We start from the raw sequence: 24533 nt of genomic DNA on the forward strand, positions 1-24533 counted from the left end.
CTGTTAAAAATACAGTGAGACTTTCAGCCCATTTGTCAGGCACAGTATTTAGTTGGTAGACTTGCTATAGAAAACAAAAATTGCACTTTACCTGCTGTAATGATAGAAATATATGTTTTCAAGGCTTTTTGTCTGTAGAAGCAGGTGCTGCTGTATTTCACTTGGCAACTGGAGTTTCATTCGGAATTGGAATTTGGAATCCATCCAGGTTAGGGGGGCTCCTGGGGGAATCTGCAATCACTGAATTGTATTCGTTCTCAGTAGTGAAGGCAAAGGTTGATAAGATCATGAGTCAGCTGCCCTTCACTTCCTCTCAAACCTCTAGCTTCATATAGGCAATATTTGACCTTGGTCTACTAATGCTACAACATACTGTAAACAACACGACAATTAGCAGCATTAATATGGTACTGTACCAAAACTGTTCATCAACAACTTTGTCTAACATATTGGCCTTCTGTTGTTTGCAGAAAATGCTGACTGCTTTCTCTAATTTGTTAGAGGATGTGTGGGTGGCTCACATGAGATTTCTTTGGTTCAAACACAGTAAGGCAGTCTAGGCGTGCTGGCCAAAATATAACAGTAATGATGTTGTTGTGGTCAGTGTCGGACTGGCCCACCCGGGATCCCAGGAAAACTCCCAGTGGGCCCAGGTGTCAGTGGGCCCTCTTGCTTCTAACAATTTGGCATATATCCTGGTGATTCCCTATTTCTTTTTAGGAAAAAAGAGGCTTAATAATGGAACAATAGAGTATAGTAAGTAGATATAAAAGACTTGGAGAATAAAGAGGTTAAGTGAGTAGAGGAGGAATAATAGTTTGGAAAGTGGGCCCACAGTCTAAGGTTTTCTGGTGGGCCCCTGGCATCCCAATCCGACACTGGTTGAGGTATGATTAATGAATTTAAATAGCATAATGAGATTTATAAATTAAGAAAAAAAACAGAGGCTGCCACTAAAGAGATTTTAAGAACACCATGCTTGTGAAAGTGAATGAGCAGCCTTTAATAGGCTGCTTTGTCCATAAAGCAACAAAATCTAATGTCTCATGTCATTGGTCATTGAAACCATAGTATGCAAATAATATTGATCCAACATTTAAATATAATAACAGTTGTTCACCATCCTTTAGGTGAAATGGTGTGTATTGCTCACAGTCTGAATCCTGCAGTAATTGTAGTATTATAAGGCAGAGATCAACATATCTGCCTATTAACAATCCTGTACTGGTTTTTTAAACCGTGCTTCACTTTCTACCACATGGTAATATTGTATAATATTTTTAGGCAGTATTGGATCATTAAGGTGACATGGCGTTTGGTCACACCTCTTCTATGGCAATCTCATCAAAAAGCATTCTTTGGTTAAAGTTGATGGAATCTCTGCAACATCCACTAAGCACTTCTGCACACTAAAGACATTTGGATGAAGGGCATAGTTTTTATCCTTTTCTTATTTGCCTGTACATCTGATCATCACGGCTCACACCTTGGTTCCGTGTAAAAGGTTGAGCACACATTGCTTTAAGAGGAACCTGTTGCAGCCCAAGTTTGTTACGTGTCTCAAGCATTAATGGCAACTCCTAGAAGTACAAACTCATGTGGCAGACAGAAATCAGAATGTATGAATCCTTAAAACAAAAATTATTTAAATATAATCTTTAAAATTAAGAAATAGAGTAACAGCTAATAGATAAGTAAGAGCTAAGATACTCTCATCCTATTCTGACTAGACTACTGTAACCTTCTACTAACTGGCCTCCCTAACTACTATCTCTCCCCACTAAAATCTGTATTAAATACTGCTGCCTGAATTCTCCTCCTATCGTATAGCTATAAAAATAAAAATATACATACACATTTATTTAAAATAAAATGTAAAGAAATATATTGTGCAGCAGTCATGAGCCACATGCAAAGCCCCTGAAATCTCATATGTAGACTATCACTACACAAAAGGGTTGTATTAATTCAAAGAACAAAATATAAGTGCAACTCAAGGGGAAAAATGCACTAACCCAGAATACAGAGCAAGCTGCCTGCATTTTCTCTGGCTGTTGTCTCTGCATTTGCTCTGACTAGCCTTCCTTTATCCCATGATGTAATTCTGCATTTTTGAAAAAGAAATTCAACCCTAACGTTATAAAACCCCTACCCCCCTACCCTACATAGACCCCCCATCCCTCCTCCCCCCTCCCCCTACGCCTAAGGTGGTTTTTTACTAAACTCCGAATGCAAAAATCACGAAAAATGTGTGATTTTTTTTTTTTTTATAAAATTGGACTTTACAAATTTTTCTGAATTTATTAAACCCAGAGGATGGAAAGTCTGAATCTGAAAATCTGGCATCTCAGACCTGTCGAGGTTGCATTTAAGTCAATGGGAGAAGTCCCAATGATTTTTTGATGTGCGCTGGGTTTCGTGCAATACCCCAAAGTTTTCTGAATTTTCAGGAAAATGTAATAATAAATAAGCGTTAAAAGCCCGAGCGGATTTGATTGGCGTTTGTAGCATAAAATATTGAGATCAATTCAGACTTGAGATAAATAACCCTCTAAGTGTTACCCTGGGTAAATGCCACTAACGTTTTACTTACCCCTGGGTGCAGAATCAGGCGTCAGAGTTCACGGGTGCCATCTTCTTTTCTTCAGAAACCTTCATAATGAGACCGGCATGTCGGGGCATGCGCAGTTGGAGCAATTGTCAGTTTTGCGCATGCGATGAAACTCACGAAAATTGCCAAAAACGCTGGTCTCATTACAAAGTTTACTGAAGCAGCTGAAGATGGAGCCCATGAACTCTGATTCCTGAATCTGAACCGAGGGGTAAGTAAAACGTTAGGGGCATTTGCCTGGGGTAGCAGCTAGGCTGGGGGGAGGAGGGAGGGGGTCTATGTAGGGTAAGGGGTGGGGGTTTTTAAGTTTCGGGTTGAATTTTCCTTTAACGCTAAAAGGGTTGCCAAAAAACTAGCCAAAAGTCATTTTAAAAATAACACAAAATTTTGAAAGCCCAAACTTGCTGCAACTTCCAAAACCAGCAGAATCAGTACATTGGCGGGTTTGGACTTTTAAGACCAGCCACTAAGTTTTAAAAGTAGCCCAATTTGTCTATAAACCTGCCTACCTGGCAACCCCGAGCCAGCTAAAAGATGGGAGAAGCAGCAAAGATATTTAGGCTCCCTCACTTGGGCTAGTTTAATAGCACAGAAAAGTACTGCATGAGTTACAGACAGCCCCAGTAGAATGAGAGGAAAAAAGCCTCTGCCCCATGAAATATATTATGATGATTGTATTTTTATTGATTCGCTTAAAGTCGGCATTTCGTGTCATCTTCCTTACTCACACAGATCAATAATTATTGATTCCAAATCCATGTCTTATGTAGTCGGCTTCAAACTTGCCTAAATTTCCTGCAGGGGGCACTGTAGATGGAGGTCTTTCAGAACTCCCAGTGCCAGCTCACCGCCACATTGTTCAACTCCCAGCGCTATGAATTCTGGGTGTTGTAGTTTTCTTTCTTCTTGTTCCTGCCTATGTTACGCACCTTAAAGACGCCTGGCTGATTCTCATTAGAGTTCATGTCAATCTCGTTACATTAGCTCGCCAGCACAGGCAGATTTATGCGGCTGAACGCAGTACAGGAAAAGAAAAACAGAAACTGCTCAGAATTTTAAAACTACATCTCCCGGCTTCCCTTGCGGCTCGGAGCCAAGGCTGGATGGAAAGGCTCTGTGTGAGCCGGAGATAATGCAGCAGGTTGGTTAGGGGATTTTTTACTGCAATATACGTACGTATTTAAATGAGTGTGTTGAAAAAAGCGAATGACAAGGTGAGACATGCCAAGAGTGAGAAGATCTGCTCCCCAGCACAGAGCATAGATAGAAGGTATAGTAACTGCCAGCCTTCCAGGGATAATAAAATGCATGTTCTTTTCAATGCTGTTACTGCTGGGAAATGTTAATGTGACTGCTTTCTGTGGATGTGAGATGCACAACTGCCCCCCTATCATTCTGTGTGTATGGATCGCATGCTGGGCCTTTGCAGACATAAATATTACGCATAAGGAGACATCATTTCTTTATTAGAGATGATCATACAGGGGTGGCTGCTTTTTATGAGGGTTTATGAAGCTACTGACACATCTGCATCCTTTCCATTAAACTGACACTTGCAGCTCTGGGTACAGCTCCCACTGTCAGACTATATTCTCACGGGCAAACTGCTCTTAAGGGTTTCATTTAGAAGCACTGCAGTTGGCATTACAGGCACACTTTCTAGGTTACATAATGAAACTCAGGCAGGGGCTGAATCCGCATGTACAATTTGCTTCTGGTATGCTGATCTTCATGCCGGTGCCAGCAGACATGCCCTTTGCCACTGAATAGTAGTTGTTTTTTTTGTGGGTGATTAAGTGTAATACATATGCTAAACAGGTAGAGCAATTGCAGCAGTCCTTTAGCCGTAAGCTCTTTGCAGAGGGTTCAGGTCCTCCTCAGTAGTCCTTATCTGTTAGTAATCGGATAGGTTTGGGCCCTGTGTATATTAAATATCCCCCCACATACACACAAATATATTATAATCTGATCTGTTTCTGATATATATTGCAAGAAGCCAGAATTAACGTGAAAATTCGTGCATTCCGTCTTTGTGATAGTTGCAACATCACCGATGTAATGACTCTCTCAGGAATAGCAGCTCACTTTATGTAGTAATGCAGCATGGGCCGCTTACCCAGGGAATCCACTTGCTGGTTATTACCCTGTGATGTAATTTAAGGAGAAAGGGTTGTGCCAAACCAGAGGCTTATTAGTGAACTGATATAGAGATGTAAATTGTACTTTATAATCCAGCAACCAGTATTTTTCTCTGCAAAGTATATAATTAGGTTTAACCTGGTGCAGTGGCAGGAACACCTTCCAAGCAAATGTTTATAATGTTTTTTTATGGTATTTAGGCCTCTGTTAAATATAATTATGGCCTACACAATTTCACTTGGATGCATCCCGTTGCTGTATATATTTTGTATTGACGTAGTTGGAACTTGGAAAAATGAAGCTTCTTTGATTGTCTCTGTTTGTTGTCATGGGTAGTTTGAACCGGTCTTAATAATTTTTCCTATTTTTATACTGTAGGTTTTGCTATTCTCAGTTGCTGGTACTTTTTATGTCAACTTGGTGTGCTAGTATTTTGCCACTTTGCCAAGATTGCATAGTTTTTTTTTTAGTTTTACACTAATATTGTTACACAAGCACAAATATATATTTACAGGTAATGATTGCTTTAATATTAATTTGTACGTGTTATTCATAGACCACTAACCACCTTTTTAATTAGCCTTCATTATGTATATTGTATCGTTTTTCTAATAGTTAAACTTCGTTTGTCTCCAGATGATAATGCTATTGGATTGTTATGGTCACTGTTCTACAGAAATAGCAGATTGATCTACAAGGGATCAATTTTAATTGCTTTTTTTGTGTGGGAAAAACTGCATTGGGTCTTGCATTCTCCCTGTTGCCTGGCTGCTGGGGTAATTAAGCCCTAGCAACCGAAAAGCAGTTATAATTCAGGTCTTTAAAGAAACGCACAAAACATAAAAAAATTGCGCACAAAAATATAGAATCAAGACTAAATGCTAATTGTACTGAAATACTCTAGTCTACATTACACTAAAAGTTCATTTCAAGGTTAACTACCTCCTTTACAGCATTTGGTGACTCTGTTAACTCCGCTTGAATTATTGTTTCTACTTTTTAAAGCCCTTCTCCTTAATTTTGACAAGGACACTTGTAAAAACAAGAGAAATGCGATTTCTAGTAAAAGTACTTGTCTTGGTGCCGTTGTTGTACAGGAAGGTAGTAGATACTGTAACATAGTTGTCACCAAAAAAAAACCTCTCCATGTCAGAAGGAATTAACATAGGTCCGTTAGCACGTGAAACCATTTTCAGATACAAAGTATTTTTTTGTAGATGTAAACATTTTGTAAAACTTCTTTTTATCAGTTTATTATTTTAGATTTGAAGTGGTATTTGTGTGTGTGTGTTTGTATCTTTGAATGTGTGTGTGTCATAAAGTAACATCTCGTCATTTGAAGATATTGAACCTGATGGACTTTTGTCTTTTTAAGCCAAATGTGCCCCCCATAAAAGGTTTTTAAAAATCCATTGGTGGACAGTGGTTTAAAATAAACACGCCCAGGCTCCCCTTGAAGCAACCAGGCCCAGAGCAATTGCCCTCCCCCCCATGGTAGCCCTGCTCAGTCCTATGTCCTATGTAGTTTTCTTGAGTAATGTTTGTAGTGATAATGATGCTACTAAGCCATGATTAGGATGGAGATTTTTTTCTTTCAATTTAAGCAAAAAACAAACAACACATGAAATGGTTAGGAAGGTCATAGGCTCTGCTTAAGCAAAAATATAGATATATATATATAAAACCTGAGAAATAGCTTTATTATTCTTTCACATGGAACACAATGTGATATGTGTACAGCCTTGAAAGCTCACACAAGTGTGTTGCCTAGACAGCTATAGTGGGGCAGCTATTGAATTTGTTCAGTGCTCTTTCTTCTTGCATGTACTCCAGCCAACACAATCCATATATTGTATACCCTAGAGTTTGCTACTTGCAGCAGCAGGGAGATAGCATTGGTGCCTTGCAGTGTTGTGGCCCTGTACTTGTGTCACGTGTGTGCTTTCAAAGCACTCTGTAAAGTGCTTTAGAATATAATGGTGATATGGAAAGGAAGGATAATATTTGGACAACAAGTCAAATTAAATATACTAAGTAGTAAGGCTTAGAGACTGATCTAGCTAAAGTCCTATAGGATCTTTGGAGGCATGTTTATCAATGGGTGAAAGTTAAAGTTCATCATTTGATAAATACCCCTCTAAAAATCCCATCGGAATGAACAGAGAGTATCTGAATTTTACTGCGGTGAGCTTTAATTTCACTCTTTGATAAACCTGATCCTTAATTGTGTCTATTTTTATAGAAAGGTGAGTTTGAATTAACTAAGTTTATAAACAGAATTGTATTATATTTTAGTAAAGGTATGGGACCCATTATCCAGAATACACTGGACTTCGGGTTTTTCGGATTAGGGGCCTTTCTGTAATTTGGATCTCAATACCATAGACTGCTTGAAAAAATAAAATGTAAACTTTAAATAAACCCAATAGGATTGTTTTGCCCCCAATAAGGATTTATATCTGAGTTGGGATTAAAGTTCAAGGTACTGGTTTTTTTTTTTTAGAGAGAAAAATTAAATGATTATTAACATGTTGAATTATTTGATTGAAATGGAGTCTATGGAAGATGGACTTCCCATAATTTGGAGCTTTCTGTGTAACAGGTTTCCGGATAACTGATCCCGTACCTGTACAGTGAAGTACTTTGTGGTTATATTCAGCCCAATTCATAACCTAATTGGTTGGTTTCTGTTTAAGACTAAGTGATGGGATCATCCACCAATTGGCAGCATAGTAAATTGTGTTTATATAATTAGTAATGTGCACAAAAACATACTTCTAAGCACAGACCTGCACACCAACATATATTACTACTGTATATGCACCAATACCAAGTGACCCTTAGCTAATAGGTGCACTTAGATTGCAAGGACCCTTTCCTATTAAATACTCTGTGTGTGATGGATTTTTCCTTTAATAGATATGATTATCAGAAATTGAAGACAGCAGGGATTTTTTACTGCTTGTGTAAGCACGGCATTAAAAATTAAAACTGTCTTGCACCAACACACGTCAGCATCAACAAATACTCACATTTCACCTTTTGCTGCATTTTATATATTCTGCTGAATCTACAATAACATTGGCTGCGTCTGCCACTGAGAAATGTATCAACTCATATATCGAATTTCAGTTACAAAGTCAAAGATCTGGTCTGTTGTTATTGGAAAACATAATTGGGGAAAAATGGAACTAATTTAGTTTTTAAACTTGTACAGTATTATAGAAAAAACGTATAATATTGATTTTACAAAAAAAACGAATTGTAGTGTAACCCTTATCCGTAAACCCGTTATCAATATTTCTAGCTCTGAATTTCAGAAGTTATGTACCAAATAGTCTATTTTAATACAATTCTTTTACTTTTTAAAAATCATTTCCCTTTTCACTATAATAATAATAAAACCGTGTACCTGATGGTACAAGCTGCATGAATCCATATTGGAGGAAAATATTCCTGTTGGGTTTATTTCACATTTAAATGATTTTTAGCAGCCTTATGGTACGGTGATAACAAATTATGGAAAGATTCCATATCCAGGAAACCCCGTTGCCAAGCATTCTAGATAATAAAGCCGACCAAACAGTTGTTAAAAATACACAATTCATATTTTATTCTGTAATAAATGTCCTTAGTGTTTTGATAAGATATATTTTTTCAGTTCACCAAGTGATTAAGTGGTGTAAAATGAATGCTCTCCTTAAATTCACAAGCTTTTATGGTCTCTCCTTCAACCATCTTTTTTTTTGCAGAACTGCAGCCTTCAAATTTTCTTCAGAATTGGTATTCCTGTCATATTTGCTATGCAAATTAGGCCTGTGGATAGGGATAAGTGTGTTGGGGGGAGTACTTTTCCAGGGATACCTTTGATAAATGTGGAAAAACGCCTCTCACTAGGAAATAACAAAAATCTACCTCAGAATTATTCAAATTGTCTCGGAAAGGCTACTGGATAATTCTTTGCTATCTATTTTGGGATTGCACCCTGTAAAGATCAGACGGCTGCTGGCAAGAGTGCATTGTTAGCAGTTATAGGTCTGAGAAAATGTGTAATTAAACAGATTTTAATGTTTTTTTCCGGATAAGAGAAGTTTAAAAGGCCCCCGGTACCAGTGAGTGATATATTTTTGCCCGCTGCTAAGCAGTCACCTTGAAGTTGAGACAGCTGCTTAACACAACCTAAATACAGGTACAAAGCTTCCCCTCATGTTAGCGTACATATTCTGTGGCTACTTAGGCCCAAATGTGTGTGCACGGCTGCCTATAAAATATTTGCTTCTGTAAACCTGCTACCCCTTCTGCAAGTGGAATGATATTCTCTATTTAAAGGGTTTAATCACCTTCCAGTTTTTTTTTTCAGTTCAGCTGTTTTCAAATTGTACACCAGAAATAAAGATTTTTTTCAACTCCTTTCTATACTTTTTTTTTTGCCATTTATCCAAAATTCAAGTTTAATGTTCGTATTTTTGGCAGCTCGGTAATCCAGGTGCAGATTCTGAACTGTAACAGTTTACTTCATTAGTAGATACATTTCTCAGCAGCATCTGTGGAATATTTGCAACTATTGTATCAGTTATAACCACTGCCTTTAATGAAACTACTATATTTACTATATCGTTTAGAATATAAACAAGTTCTATGTACAGTTCTATAGGTGACTGTTCCTCCCAGAGCTGCTTTAGAAAGCCATAAGGGCAGGGGCGCACGGGCAGGTTCGGGGAGATTCTTCCCGACCTGCTTCCACGTGTCTTCTGTCTGCTTCAATGAAAAAACACCTGCTGCAATGCACTCGCGGAACTTCGATTTCTGAAGTCGCCCGAAGTTTCCTCGCGAAACTCTAACTCTGCCTCTTACAGGATTAAGCCCCTGGACAATTACATTATCCTGTCTACAGTGAATATGAAGTCAGCCTCCAACATCACATTTCTATTGTCCTACAACAATATTTAAATTCAGCAGTTCCTCTTATTCCTGTATTGATGCCCCCAAAAATAAAATGTGTGTGTGCGAAAATGTTACCAAACTTGTGATTTACTGGGATTTGTTTGCATGTTGGTATTATGACACTTAGGGGCCGATTCACTAAGGGTCGAATATCGAGGGTTAATTAACCCTCGATATTCGACTAGGAATTAAAATCCTTCGACTTTGAATATCGAAGTCGAAGGATTTAGCGCAGATCTGGAGGGGGACCTTCCCCATAGGCTAACATTGACTTCGGTAGCTTTTAGATGGCGAACTAGGGGGTCGAAGTTTTTTTTAAAGAGACAGTACTTCGACTATCGAATGGTCGAATAGTCGAACGATTTTTACTATGAATCCTTCGATTCGTAGTCGAAGGTCGAAGTAGCCCATTCGATGATTGAAGTAGCCCAAAAAAAACTTCGAAATTCGAAGTTTTTTTACTTCGAATCCTTCACTCGAAGTTAGTGAATCGGCCCCTTATGTTTCTCCTGGGAAGAAGAAAAAAAAACAATAAAACGTCTGCTAGGAAAGGTTGGAGGGTTGCTACATGCTCCAGCATTAAATATTTGTAGTCACAGCAGCTGGTCCTGAGTGGGCGTATCAGAAAAACAGCATTTCTAGTTACAAGCGTATTTTGTCAATTGTAGCATTTGAGATTAAACAAAACTTAAAATGACATTAAAAATCAGACTCCCTTAGACTTTGGTTGTATAACAATGTTTTATAATAGTGCTTTCCTTCCTAATCTTCAAGGACCTATCAAATTATATTCAATAATGGTGTTTCTCGGCAAAGCAATTTATTTTAACAGATTTACCATGTTGTGCTATTTCTTATGAGAGGGAGGCATCAGCTGAGGAGCCAAAATTAACTTTGTATAACGCAAGAAAAATCAGGAAAATTGTCTAATCTCCCATACATAATCATGTTTTAAACTGTGATGGGAAACAACTTTTGGATCTTTCTTTTTATTATTTAAATAATAGTATATGCTACTAAATTGGTTAGAGGGACGGAAGACTTAAATTATGAGGGTAGACTGTCAAGGTTGGGGTTGTTTTCTCTGGAAAAAAGGCGCTTGAGAGGAGACATGATTACACTTTACAAGTACATTAGAGGACATTATAGATAAATAGCAGGGGACCTTTTTACCCATAAAGTGGATCACCGTACCAGAGGCCACCCCTTTAGACTAGAAGAAAAGAACTTTCATTTGAAGCAACGTAGGGGGTTCTTCAGTCAGGACAGTGAGGTTGTGGAATGCACTGCCGGGTGATGTTGTGATGGCTGATTCAGTTAATGCCTTTAAGAATGGCTTGGATGATTTTTTGGACAGACATAATATTAAAGGCTATTGTGATACTAAACTCTATAGTTAATATAGGTATGGGTATATAGAATTTTAATTAAAAGTAGGGAGGGGTGTGTGTATGGATGCTGGGTTTTCATTTGGAGGGGTTGAACTTGATGGACTTTGTCTTTTTTCAACCCAATTTAACTATGTAACTATGTAACTATGTAACTATGTAACTATGTAACTATGTAATCCTTAGATAGAGTTAAAGGGGTTGTTCACCTTTAAATTAACTTTTAGTATGGTGTAGAGAGTGATATTCTGAGACAATTTGCAATTGGTTTTTATTTTTTATTATTTGTGGTCTTTGTGTTATTAAGCTTTTCATTCAGCAGTTCTCCAATTTGCAATTTCAGCAATCTGGTTGATAGAGTTCAAATTACCTTAGCAACCACGCACTGATTTTAATAAGAGACTGGAATATGAATAGGAGAGGGACTGAACAGAAAGATGAGTAATAAAAAGTAGCTATAACAATAAATGTGTAGCCGTAGAGATCATTTGTTTTTTAAATGGGGTCATTGACCCCCTTTTGAAAGTTGCAAAGAGTCAGAAGAAAAAAAGCAAATAATGTAAAAACTATAAAGATTAAATAATGAAGACCGATTGAAAAGCTGCTTAGAATTTGCCATTCTATAACATACTAAAAGTTAACTTTAAGGTGAACCGTACTTCTCATTGTAACTGAGGACATTAGATGGCACCAAAGAATTTGGCGACTATTTAAAAGACCAATATATTTTATACAGGTCTGTGAATTCCAACAGGACTACAGATATCCTTGTTAATTACAGAGTACATTAAAGGAGACGTATTGTATGATAAACAAGAATGTGCCAGTGCATTATAATCTATTGAAGCAACGTGCTATAAAAAAAGTAGTGTGTCGGGTTGATTTATTGAAAAATATCTACAAAAACTCTACTAGAGTACTAGTTAGCACTGTCAGGAGATGCTGAAAGTGGTTATTATGGAACAGTTATAGTTATGGCACCCAGGGCAGTGGCAGTCAGAACCCCACACATGCCATAGAGGACTTTTCATGAGAATGCCACCATTTCTAAACAATGTCACACATATAAATATTATCCTTTATGATATACTGTACCTGTACCACCTTTGATATGAAGATATTGAACATTTCCATCAGAATGAGCACCTGGTGTGTAACTTTTGCTGCAGGGAATCCATGAAAATACCTTTTAATCATATTGGCCACATATTCATAAACTGACCTCCAAACCAGTTAAGTTAGTAAAACTATACGGGTATATCTGGGAAATACTTAAGCAGCGTGTGACCAATATTATTATATCTATGGGATCTGTTATCTGGAAGCCAATAAACCAGAAGCTCAGAAATGCAGCAGTGCCATTTTCCATAGAGCAAATTTTTGACTGATTTCCTTTTCATTGAAGATAACTAAGCATGAATCCAAGCTGGTGGCAAAACAATACCATAGGGTTATTTTTTTTAATTAAAAGATGATAAATAACGGGAAGACCTTTTTTTATGGAAAACCACAGATCCAATGAATTCCAAACATACATTGTATTACTGTAATGGAATTTGTGCTGTAATTTAATCACGGGAGAGGCTTGACCTAAAAGATGAACACTGAAGAACTGTATGACCCCTAACTGATTACAATTAGAATATACTTATATATACCATTTAGTTCTGCATTCCCACAATGCCCTGCAGTTTCCTATGCCTGGCAGCAACCCTGGCTATGAAATATTTTAATCAGTTTGTAATCGGAGAGATCTGCAGTGCATTGTTATTAGCCTCGAAAGCAGGGTAATGGTTAAACACTCTCTATTCATGCATTTTGGTTAGTACAGCTAAGTACAGCTAATTAGGTTCTGGTTTTGTGATGTGTTTCCTATTTATCCTGGGGGGGGGGGAGGATTTGATCATCTCCTTGGAGTTTGCACAGAGTTAAGCCATTTTTATTTCTCTGCTGCATTGAGCCGCATTCGAAAGAGACACTGCATACAGGATGGAGTTTGTACTGACCCTGACACACACACACACACTCACTCTCTCTCTCTCTCTCTCTCTCTCTCTCTCTCTCTCTCTCTCTCTCTCTCTCTCTCTCTCTCTCTCTCTCTCTCTCTCTCTCTCTCTCACTCTCGTGCGCTTGAACTATGGCAAGATTTGTCCATATAACATTTTTTTGTGTGTCTTTGGGGGAGACTTGATTGTGTGATGCATTTAGCTGCTGTATATACACATGTTGAAACGGTGCTCTCAGTTTTAGCAGAAAGTACATTTTGGTGCAGTTGTTTTTCTGGGTGAAATATCACTGATGGTGCTCAGAGCGAGAGAGAGAGAGATAGAAAGAACGGCTCAGCACCATCACAATCTAGAAAAATGTCCGATAAAAATAAGGCAAAATTATATTAGCATGGATCAATGTAAAGTAACAGCTCTTCTCATATTATCAAGTGATTTTGTGTCTGTTAAGGTGGTAATATGAGATGTGCTCAGTCAAAATGAGATAAATATAACTGATGAAGCACCAGCGGTCTCCTGAATATAATTCAGACATTTACATCACTGTATATCTGATATTTCAATCCCCCTAGGATTATATGACGTCTATGTCAAATATGATGATTAAAGGGGAACTATCGTGAAAATTAAAATCTCATATAAGCATACTGAAAAAAGAAACTTTGTAAATACAATCAATTAAATATTCTGCATGGTATCTGAAATAATCAAGTTTATGTACACGATCCCTGTCTCAGTATCTATTGTCATTGACAGTTAGAGCCAATATATCTTATAGGGGGGCTTCCTTTCCTAGCAGATGAATTAGAGCTCATTCAAATAACTGATTCCAGTACAAACAAAATCTAATATAATAACTGACTTTTGCACAAACCCTGCATGTAGACAGGGTTTCTGGTGATTTTAATAGAGTGAGCTCTAATACATCTTCTAGAGAGAAAAGAAGTCCCCCCCCCCCTATAAGATATATAGGATCTGTCAATGGTTATCTGACACACAACTCCTGAAGAGAAACAGACAGAGGGATAGTGAAGATAAACACATAAACAGAAACTGTACAGAATATTTAATTGATTGTAATTAGAAAGTTTCTTATTTCAGTATGATGAAGCTTATATTAAATTTTCATTGTCGCGATAGTTCCCCTTTAAGGTTTAAATGCAGACACTTTGGGGGCATTAAGTTTTCTCAGGCTGTGCACAGCTTGGATCTGATCTAACCCTGAGATCAATATAATGCTATTTTGGTTGCCAAATGCTCCTTAAAGGAGAACTAAACCTTAAAAATTAATGTGGCTAAAATGCCATATTTTATATAATGCACTTATTGCACCAACTTAAAGTTTCAGCTTCTCAGCAGCAATGGTCCAGGACTTCAAACTTGTCATAGGGGGTCACCATCTTGGAAAGTATCTGTGACACTCACAAGTACAGTGGGCTCCAAGCAGCTGTTGAGAAGCTAAGCTTAGGGGTTGTTACAAATTATTCAGCAGAAAATGAAGTTGGCCTGTAATATAAGCTGATGCTACAGGGCTGATTATTAAATGCTGATGCTAGTTGTTCTGGTATCATCAGATAGAAAATACATGCAGAGATATTATCGTTAGCCAACAAACCTTCTAACCTGGGCGATCGACTAAACGACTGATTGTCATGGTACGAAAAATGTTGGGACAATCCATATGCGGTTCTAAAATCGTCCGCTTAAAGGAATTGTTCAGTGTCAAGATAAAAACTGGGTAAATAGATAGTATGTGCAAAATAAAAAATGTTTCTAATAGAGTTAGTTAGCCAAAAATGTAATGTATAAAGACTGGATTGACTGGATGTCTCACATAACAGAACACAACTTCCTGCTTTTCAACTCTCTTGGTTTCCACTGGTTACCAGGCAGTACCCAATCAGAGACTTGAAGGGGTCATATCTGTTGCTTTTGAATCTGAGCTGAATGCTGAGGATCAATTGCAAACTCACTGAACAGAAATGTACCATGTAGCCCCCCTTCAAGAGCTGAAAAGCAGGAAGTAGTGTTCTGGCTATAATGTTACACATCCATTCACTCCAGCCTTTATATATTACATTTTTGACTAACTATATTAGAAACATTTTTTATTTTGCACAGCCTATCTATTTACCCTGTTTTTATTTTCACACTGAACTATTCCTTTAAGGCTTACTGTACTGGAGATTGTGGCTTTCACTCCACACCTCTAACACTCAAGGACAAATCCTTGCATATTTTGGAGGATGGTGTGGTCCAGAATTAGATGATGCCTCTGCATCATGTTGCATTCATTGACTACACATTTGGGCAAGTGTAGGCACCACAAAAGGTTTAATAATAGATTATCAGTAAGAAATGTAACTGGGTAATAAGTGAAGACACACATAGATACTAGTAGCAGCTACTTGTCATGGCTACAAAAACAGACAATGCTAATAATTTACTGATAACTGTCTCTACATGTGTTTTAGCAGAGGCAATTCTCAGCATTGTCTATGGCAGGGTATTTTCTGGCGTTTTGTAGCCATGACAAGTAGCTACTATTAGTAGCTCGGGGTGAAGACACATAAACAGCCTCAGTTGAGATTCTTTTTCAGCAGGATGCGGATTCAGCCGAATCCTTGTGCCTGGCTGAACCGAATCCGAAATCCTAATTTGCATATGTAAATTAGGACCGGGTAGGGCAAGCACCTGACTTTTCGATACACACAAGAGAAGGGGTTTTTTCCACTTTTTCCTTTCCTGCTGTAAATTTGCATATGCTAATTAGGAATCGGATTCAGTTCGGTATTCGGCCAAATCTGTCACCAAGGATTCGGGGATTCGGCCGAATCCCAAATAGTGGTTTGGTGCATCCCTAAAAAATGGTAATGAATGGGTGACAGGGTTTGAGAAAGCAAGACCTAATTCTCAATTGTACAGATGGACTGTTATAGATCTCCAACCATCTATCTCTATGTAAAGTTACAATACAGATAATACTTAACCTCTGTCTCTTAACGTCATGTCTTTTCTTATGGAACTGCCTCTATTATCAGTCTTCAGTTGTTCAGTATTTTGTCCACTCCCCCACCTTTAGTGGAATCCCTGTGTGTTGCCATTTGTGGTACACCAGACATATGCTGTTTATATCTGAATGACCTGGGGAGTTATTGTCAGGCCTTTACGTGGACAGTTGTCTATGTTGCAGCTTTCTTTTCAGCAAATAGATTTGAGATGTTGAACAGCCTTGATTTTTTTTGCTTGTTCTTGCTGCCTACTAAATAATTTATGGAGAATTTATATGGGGCCTTGAGGAAAGCATTGATCTCAGGCTTTGTCTGATGGGTTGGATGAGTGAGGCAACTTCGGGCGACTATAGAAAACGCATTGCCACGTGTGCATTAGCGCAGGCGCCTTTGCATTGTAGCCTATGGGGAAAAACGCTGAGGCAGTTTGGGGAGATAGTTGCGCAAAAGACCAGGCGATTAGTCGCCAGGCGACAAAATCTCCCCGAATCTCCTCGTGTGGCCTTACCCTAAAGTGCAGGCACAAGTCACATGACCAGGGGCAGCTGGGAAATTGACAAAATCTCAGATTTCAAAATTGAATATAAAAAAATCGTTTTTGCTCTTTTGAGAAATAGATTTCAGTGTAGAATTCTGCTGGAGCAGCACTATTAACTGAATTTTTTTCCCATGACAGTATCCCTTTAAGGATCAGGCTGAATGTTTCCAGCAGGACATACCTTATTATGTTATGTAAATGCAATATGCCATGCAGGAAAAAAAATTAAAACTGATTATTTTGAATTGATTTGAATTTTTATTTATCATAGAAGGTATATAGACTAATTGCATAATCATTTAGAGGAGCAGAATTCCATATCGCATTTGTGCACTCTGGAGAGTGATTGCAACTTATTTAGCATTCCTTCCTGATTATCTTCTCATGCAGAGCATTATTTTATAAGTGTGGAATGGATATGCTTGATAGGAATTGATTAGAAGCATTTCATTCGTATTTTATTTCTGTGGACCATGTTTAGACTATGTCTATGTAAGTGGACTGTTAACCACTTTTAGATAAACCTAATATTGATATTTTAAAGGAATATTAACTCCCAACAAGTTAATGGATTGAAAGAGAGATGTAGGGTTAATTAACTATATGCATGTATTATGTATGTATTGGCATCAGGGTTTAAGAGCTTTCATATTCCTATAAAGCTATTGTGAAGCACAAAATATGTTAGAGATGTAAGCAGGCAGCTACTGGTTATTTAGAAGACAGACAATCAGTGGCTGTGTCAAAAAACTAACATACACCCAAGCATCTCATAACACATATTGATGAACTTGCAAACACCAATCGCAACACTGGATATACCTCCCTATATGTAGACACGCAGACACTGGCTTAACTATAGAGGAAGCAGACCCCACAGTTGCGAGTGGGACCAGAAATCAGGGTCTGCTTCCTCTATACCTGTGTAAGGTGATAGAAATCCCCCGTCCCCAGCTGCTCTTCTACCTGTAGCCAGGGAGCAGGGGAAGCAGGCAGGCTGGGAGGTCGGGGAGTGTGTGTGTGCCAGTTCTGTATAGGAATCTGTATGTGTCAGGCCGTCTGAAGATTTTTTGCTGGGGGGCCCTGGCACCTTCAAGCTATACCATTGCACACTGACCTTCTCAATTAAAGGGTACCTGTCACCCTGACATAGAGGCCTGCGCTGTACCAATTTCTAAGACCCGAACCGCAACCCGCATATTTAGCCACTTTGATCCGCTACCCGACCCGGACCCCCAACTACCTTATCCGCAACCGGCCGACCACCGTCAAACAGGAAGTGATGGTGCTGCAAACCGGAAGTGATGTCATCAAAAGTGGGCGGGACAGAAACAAGTTTTGTAAAACTTTAAAAGGCATAAAATATAGACAATATTACATAAGATAAGAAATTAAGACCCGACCCGCGGCTATACCCTCACCTGAAAATCCTCCCCTAATTCCGCATGGAGCCAGCTTTTTTTTTTTGCGGGTAACCCACGGGTACTCGACCCACTGCAGGACTCTACCCTGACATAAGTTGTGTAATAAAAGTCCTTTTCAAATTAATCATAAAACCCATATTTTTTTTTTTAATTAACACATCTGTGCCTGTTAAAGGTATTAAATATATATATATTGCCTGCCTGCCTCTATGACTGTTAGTTTAACAAACCTGTCACCTATTACCAGTGAGACTTTAAAATTAGTATTATCCCAAATAAGTTAAGGATGTGTTATTTATCTTGTTGGGTAGGTTGATCAGACTGGTGATATTTTAACTTGCAATTTAGGGTTTTTACCTAAGCAATGCATCTCTGAAGAATACTAAGAACTACAATTTTTTAAGTAGTGCACTCTTATTAAATGGGAACTATCGCAAAAATGAAAATTTAATATAAGCTTCATCATACTGAAATAAGAAAATAAAACCAATTAAATATTCTATTGCGTTCTGAAATAATCAAGTGTATCTTCACTATCTGTCTCACAGCATCTGTTTTTCTCCATGCAGGGGTTGGGATAATGCACATAAACTTGATTATTTATGAAACAATGCAGAGTTTTTAATTGATTGTAGTTTCTTATTTCAGTACGACAAAGTTTATGTTAAATTTTCATTTTCCCAATAGTTCCCCCTTTAAGGCAAGCATTTCCTACCACTATGTTCACAATGAGGTTTATCCAAAAAAGGTATCTGCAAGGGCTTAACATTCTCTCCTTTAATCCATTTTGGAATATTTAATACTCCACTGGTTCTCAACATACATGGTTTGAACATAGATGGGCCAGAAAAATCTAATTTAGGATTATAGGTAATGTACTAGGACATTCCATATTTTCCCCATTAGTATCTTAGCCGCTGACCATCTATGCTAGCGAGGTGACCACAAGTAGCTCTTTCAGTTAAGCCAATGTCATGCAGAATGGATTTCAGTAGGCAATGAAACTCCCAACACCTGTCAGTGCTGCGTGTCATTTACATCAATGGAAACTGCCTGTTACCTCTCATAACAGGTGGTTTTTCAGCCCAAAAAACACACAGTTCTGGACCTGCACGCTAGTCGATAAGTTCCGGGGGGAAGTGGTCTTATTTGCAGTAGAAACACTAGACATGCCAAATGTGCGATCCCCAGAGCATGTCTATTGGGACTAGTGGAGAACATAGTCCAGGATATGTACCGGCGTATCCTCCTGAGACTTCTCTATTTCTATGCCAGGAAAATCATCATCTTATCCTTGAAACTGCCCACCCTGCGCACCTTAAAGTGCTGGAAATCCTTATAGGAGAAATCAACCCATAATAAAAAAAAACCCCTCCCCCCTACCCTGGGTAGACCCACCTCCTCTGGGCAAATGCCCCTAATTTTTTACTCACCCCTCTGTGCAGATTCTGGCCTTGGAGTTCACGGCAGCCATCTTCTTTCTTCAATCTTTTTAGGAAGTTTTGGCGCATGCGCAGTTGGAGTAAATTTCCGGTCCCGAACAACTGCGCATGTGCCGAAAGTCACAAAAATTTCAGAATTTTTCGGAAATTTCCGTGACTTTCGGCGCATCCGCAGTTGTTCAGAACTGGAAATTTACTCCAAAAATTCCATCAAGACACGAATATTAACGGATAAGAAGAAGAAGAAGATGGCTGCCGTGAACTCAGGGGCCAGAATCTGCACGGAGGGGTGAGTAAAAATTTGCATTTGCCCGGGGTGCAAGTTGGCTGGTGGGAGGGGGGGGGATCTACCCAGGGTAGGGGGGAGGGTTTTTTTTATTACGGGTTGAATTCTCCTTCTAAACCAAGCACTTCCCCTTTAGAAGTTAACATACATCAGCAGAGGTTGCCCAGACAAATTCGAAAAATATTTAGGGTGCATGGGCCTTAACGCTTGATCCAGTCACACTCCAGGCTATTGATTATCAGGTTATTACCCACCTATGTGGGCTATCTCCCTCCCAACGCTACATACCCTAGTTTTAAATTAAAATGGTTTTATCTTCCACTGCAGACACCAGAGGACTTGGAACTAATCATCCTGTGTGAACAACCAATGTATGCTCTAACTGCCACTAGACTGATCTCTTTTTCCCTTGTATGTTGAAGATGAAACTAATAAATAAAAACCTTAAAAAAAAAAAACTGTTGTGATTTTTGTTTTGGATGGAAAAATCCCGTCACTGGTCATGACAGATACATTAACTATGGTATTGACTTGAAGGCTGAAAGAGACAGAGGTGTTCTATTATTCAAATTGTGGAAAATGAATTTGCATGACAAAGTGCTTGAATGTTATGTGTAGAATAAAAGCAGCATCCTTGTTTCTCAGTTTTTACTTTCCTTAGTTAGTGCCTGAGTGTACGCTGTACACGATATCTCTGCAAGGCTGCAGTTTGGCGTGTGTATGTGTGTCTTTATGAGTGGCATTTTCAATTGGTTTGAAATGCGTTGCCATGGTCTGAATTATTCCTTGATCAACCTAAACTACAATGGTTTGGCTATCTAGAAAATGTGTATTGATTTCATGGTGTAAGCAACAGTGTTGGACATTGCATTCCTGAAACTCTGTAGCAAGGACACCTTTTTTGAGTATCAGAGATTACTTTCCAATAGGGATGCACTGAAATCCACTATTTTGGATTTGGCCGAATCCTTTGCGAAAGATTCGGCCTAATACCGAACCGAATACTTATTTGCATATGCAAATTAGGGATGGGAAGGGGAAAACATTTTTTATTTCCTTGTTTAGTGACAAAAAAGTCACGCAATTTCCCTCCCTGACCCTAATTTGGATATGCAAATTAAGATCCGGGTTCGGTTCGCCGGGCAGAAGGATTCAGCCAAATCCGAATCCTGAACCGAATCCTGGATTCGGTACATCCCTACTTTCCAACATTCCCTAACTTTCCCCTGATTTGTCCTATTACTTCCTTTTATTTATTACTTTCTTTTGCTACAAAAATCAGAGCTGTCCCATGAGTACAAGAAAGTATAGAGCATCAGACTGCAGCTACCTGTGTCAAAATATTAAATTAAGATTTAAAGGGGTTGTTCACCTTTAAATTAACCTTTACTATGTTATTGCATGGCTAATTCTAAGCAACTTTTCAATTGGCCTTCATTTTTTCTTTTTTATAGTGTTTGAATGATTTGCCTTCTTCTTCTGACTCTTTCTAGGTTTCAAATGGGGGTCACTGACCTAATGTAAAAAGTACACAGTTTCATAGTGGCGTGGAACGCTCTTGACATTTCGGCTGAATGAAAGCAGAGAAAGCTTTTCAGAAATATAAAGTTATCAATTTGGTGCATAACTGATGGGCAAAAACATTACTAGAGGCATGCCTTGTCCTTTAATGAGACCAGACTAAAAATCTATCCTGTTAACGACAGCCTTTTGTAAAAGAAGAAGAAAAAGAAGGCAAATAATTCAAAAACTATAAAAAAAGAAAAAAATGAAGGTCAATTGGAAAGTTGCTTAGAATTAGCCATTCTATAACATACTAAAACTTAGAGGTAAACCACCAATTTAAATACTCCAAAGGTGAGAGTGGCATGTTTAGCCTGAGAGTGATCATATTAAAGCTTTGCATGAATGGGTCTTGTTAAAAAGAAGGTTGTGCTGTGCTTGTGGTAAATGAAGGGGGAATATGTGGGTCAGGTTTTGTGTTCTGTATTAGTATAAAGGATTAGTATAAAGACGACTAGTGTAGATTGGGTTAATAAGGGATTTGCTTAGGGTAGAAGAACTGAGCAGCCTTAGCATATTACTATACAGTGAAAACTCAATTGTTCATCCCCTGATGCAAGTGTCCCCTCATTTTACATCCATTTTTCTGGTCCCACCTATATAATGTATAACACAGGGGGAGCGACGGCAAAGGAAGGACGACAGCAACAGTGAAGCAAGTGGAAATCTGGTCTGGGTCAACGGGGTCCACCAGGTTTTCCCTGTGTCCTGCTCCCCGGCGTGACCCTAAATTTGTGGTCACTGTGATAAAGTGCCAAGCAGTTATACTTCCTTTTCAGTACTCTACATCAGTAAATGTGCAGATTTTTTTTTAACATTTAATTTCAACTTTGGCTGATTCTTTAGTTGCCTTGAAGCTTTCTAAGCAGAGAGCTAGATCTTTACAATTTACCCTTTAAAACCAACAGTACCAGTGACATTCAGTGTGTAACCTGAGTAAGGAGTTTCTGTGTTCTCCTTGTGTCTGTGTGGATTTCGGAGAGGTACTCTGGTTTCTTCCCACACTCCCGAAACATATGCACAGCATCAATGTACCAGGATGATGATAATATAGTGAATAAAGTACCCCCTCTTTAGAATACAAGGATATTATAAGTTACCGAGGAGTTTCATGTCCATATAAAAACATGAGGCCGAATGGAACTCCGAGGCAACTTCTAATATCCTCATATTTTGCAACTGGGGGTACTTTATTTATTATAATACACAAGTTTCAGTGAGTCATGTGACAGAAATGACATCAGAACTCACCGTTTATAATTATATAATTTACAGGATATTTATGGCTTTTGTGTATTATATGAATATACGGCTGTATTAATGTTGCCTTACCATAGATATATTAAAGGGGTTGTTCACCTTCCAAACACTTTTTTCAGTTCAGTTGTTTTCAGATTATTCACCATAAACAGACAGTTTTCAATTGCTTTCCATCATTTTATTTTTTTACCGTTTTTGCCAAAATCTAAGTTTAAAGCTTCATGTTCTTGTCTCTAGTGTTTCAGTCTGGTAGCTCAGTAATTCAGAAGCTACTAAACTGTCAGCAGTATCTTTGGAATATTGGCAACTATTGAATCAATTCTAACAGCTGCCTGAAACTCAGGGATTCTGCTCCACGGGGCTAAAAATAACAAATGTACCAGCTAAATGGGTCAATTTAGAACAGTTAAAGAGTTGGCGACCCCCTCCCAAAGCTGCTTTAGAAAGTGAAAAATGAAACTTTATACCTCAATATTAGAAAAATGGTCATACATAGAAAATACAAAGTACTTGGAAAATGTCTTTATTTAAGGTGAACTATCTGAAACCAACTGAACTGAAAAAAGCGTTTCAGCATTTAGCCTCCCAATAAATGTAGGTGAAAAAATAGGTATTCTTAGCCTTGTTAATCTCAATATGTTGTAAAATACCAGTGCACTTTATCTCCATAAGATAATATTTTCATTTTCATCTTGGTTTAGGCTGCACACATATGCTGAAGTCTCCAGTTAGAGGAGGGGACTTTTGTTCATAGCGATGACTACATGCCAAGCCAAGAAGGGAAAGGTATTAGCAACAAGTTGTGCATTAGTATGTACAGACTCCAAGAAAAAGAAATAGCGGTAAGAATCTTTCTGCTTCTTCTTGCATATTCTGTGCTATGACAATATATATGCAATTTTATATTTAGGTTATATCTTTTCAGTCGTTTCCTTTTTCTGTGTAAATAGGGTGCATGCATTTGCTTCAGGTGACAACCAACTGGTAAACCTGTGGATTTTGGGCTGACTTGGGCATCCCTATTACACAAAAAGTTTGGCCAGGCCAAGTAACCCATAGCAACCAGTAAGATATTTGCTTTTAAACAGGGAACCAGTAAATACTACCCGCTGATTGGTTGCTATTGGTAACAAGACCTGTCATAAGCTTTGCACCATTCATTGCATAACCTTGCAAGACTATAGCACCTTTACTAATACAATACAGTGCAGCATGCAAAGTGCAATTTTGGGTGCATTGGGTTATGTTTTTTTACCCACAGTTCAGCTTTGGAAGGTTTCCCTACCCCAATAACGTGACAGCTGCTTTTGCCATGGCATGGTCACAATTGCACTGGAGTGGGGGGGGGGCATAAATGAACCCTGATGTTTGTTCTGACTCATAGTTTTGGGACATTAAACACTTTAAATGTTGAAATCAGTGAATGAATGGATGCTTAGGCAAGACTAAAACTGCAACCTTAGGCATAAATAGAATAGAAGAAATGTAGCAGTATATCCTTTGTACAAGTCCATAGTGATAATAAAAAAAAAGTGTTGAGTTGCTTATTTTGGTATATTTTACTGTATATGGGATCCTTATGGGCATAGGTTTAGTATTTACAACTTTGCTTCTGCCATGAGGCAAGATAAGAGCCATCTCTTCGGCAACAATTCATGTGGAACAGCAAAAAGAGACCCCTTTGCAACCCTTTCCCCAATCTGAACAGGGATATTTAGAATGCTAATAGCCTCTGTCATGGCTTCCTGTTTATTGATCACAGGGTGTAGATCTGGCCTGGTGCCATTGTGCAGAGCTTTCATCACATACCACCCACCACAGTGCAGATTGGGAGTGCGCATTATAAAACACTCGTTTTCCATTATAAACTTGGCCACACAAAATAAAGTGGTCTTCCAGCCTATTATATTTTATTCCACGT

The 24533-nt window shown here is 38.4% G+C and overlaps 1 protein-coding gene across 2 annotated transcripts in view; it reads left to right on the top strand.

Annotated features, from left to right (window-relative positions):
• The first annotated feature begins 3560 nt into the window (after window positions 1–3560).
• Window positions 3561–24533, top strand: part of asphd2.S (aspartate beta-hydroxylase domain containing 2 S homeolog) — a 43340-nt gene continuing 22367 nt past the window's right edge. The window contains exons 1-2 of one of the 2 annotated variants that reach the window (XM_018244041.2): window positions 3561–3881; window positions 23314–23454. The gene's annotated coding sequence lies outside the window, so the exon portion shown is untranslated. The remainder of the gene's footprint in view (window positions 3882–23313; window positions 23455–24533) is intronic. The other variant, XM_018244040.2, reaches the window with a different exon arrangement.

This window comes from Xenopus laevis, chromosome 1S (assembly GCF_017654675.1).
Source record: "Xenopus laevis strain J_2021 chromosome 1S, Xenopus_laevis_v10.1, whole genome shotgun sequence".
Taxonomy (NCBI): domain Eukaryota; kingdom Metazoa; phylum Chordata; class Amphibia; order Anura; family Pipidae; genus Xenopus; species Xenopus laevis.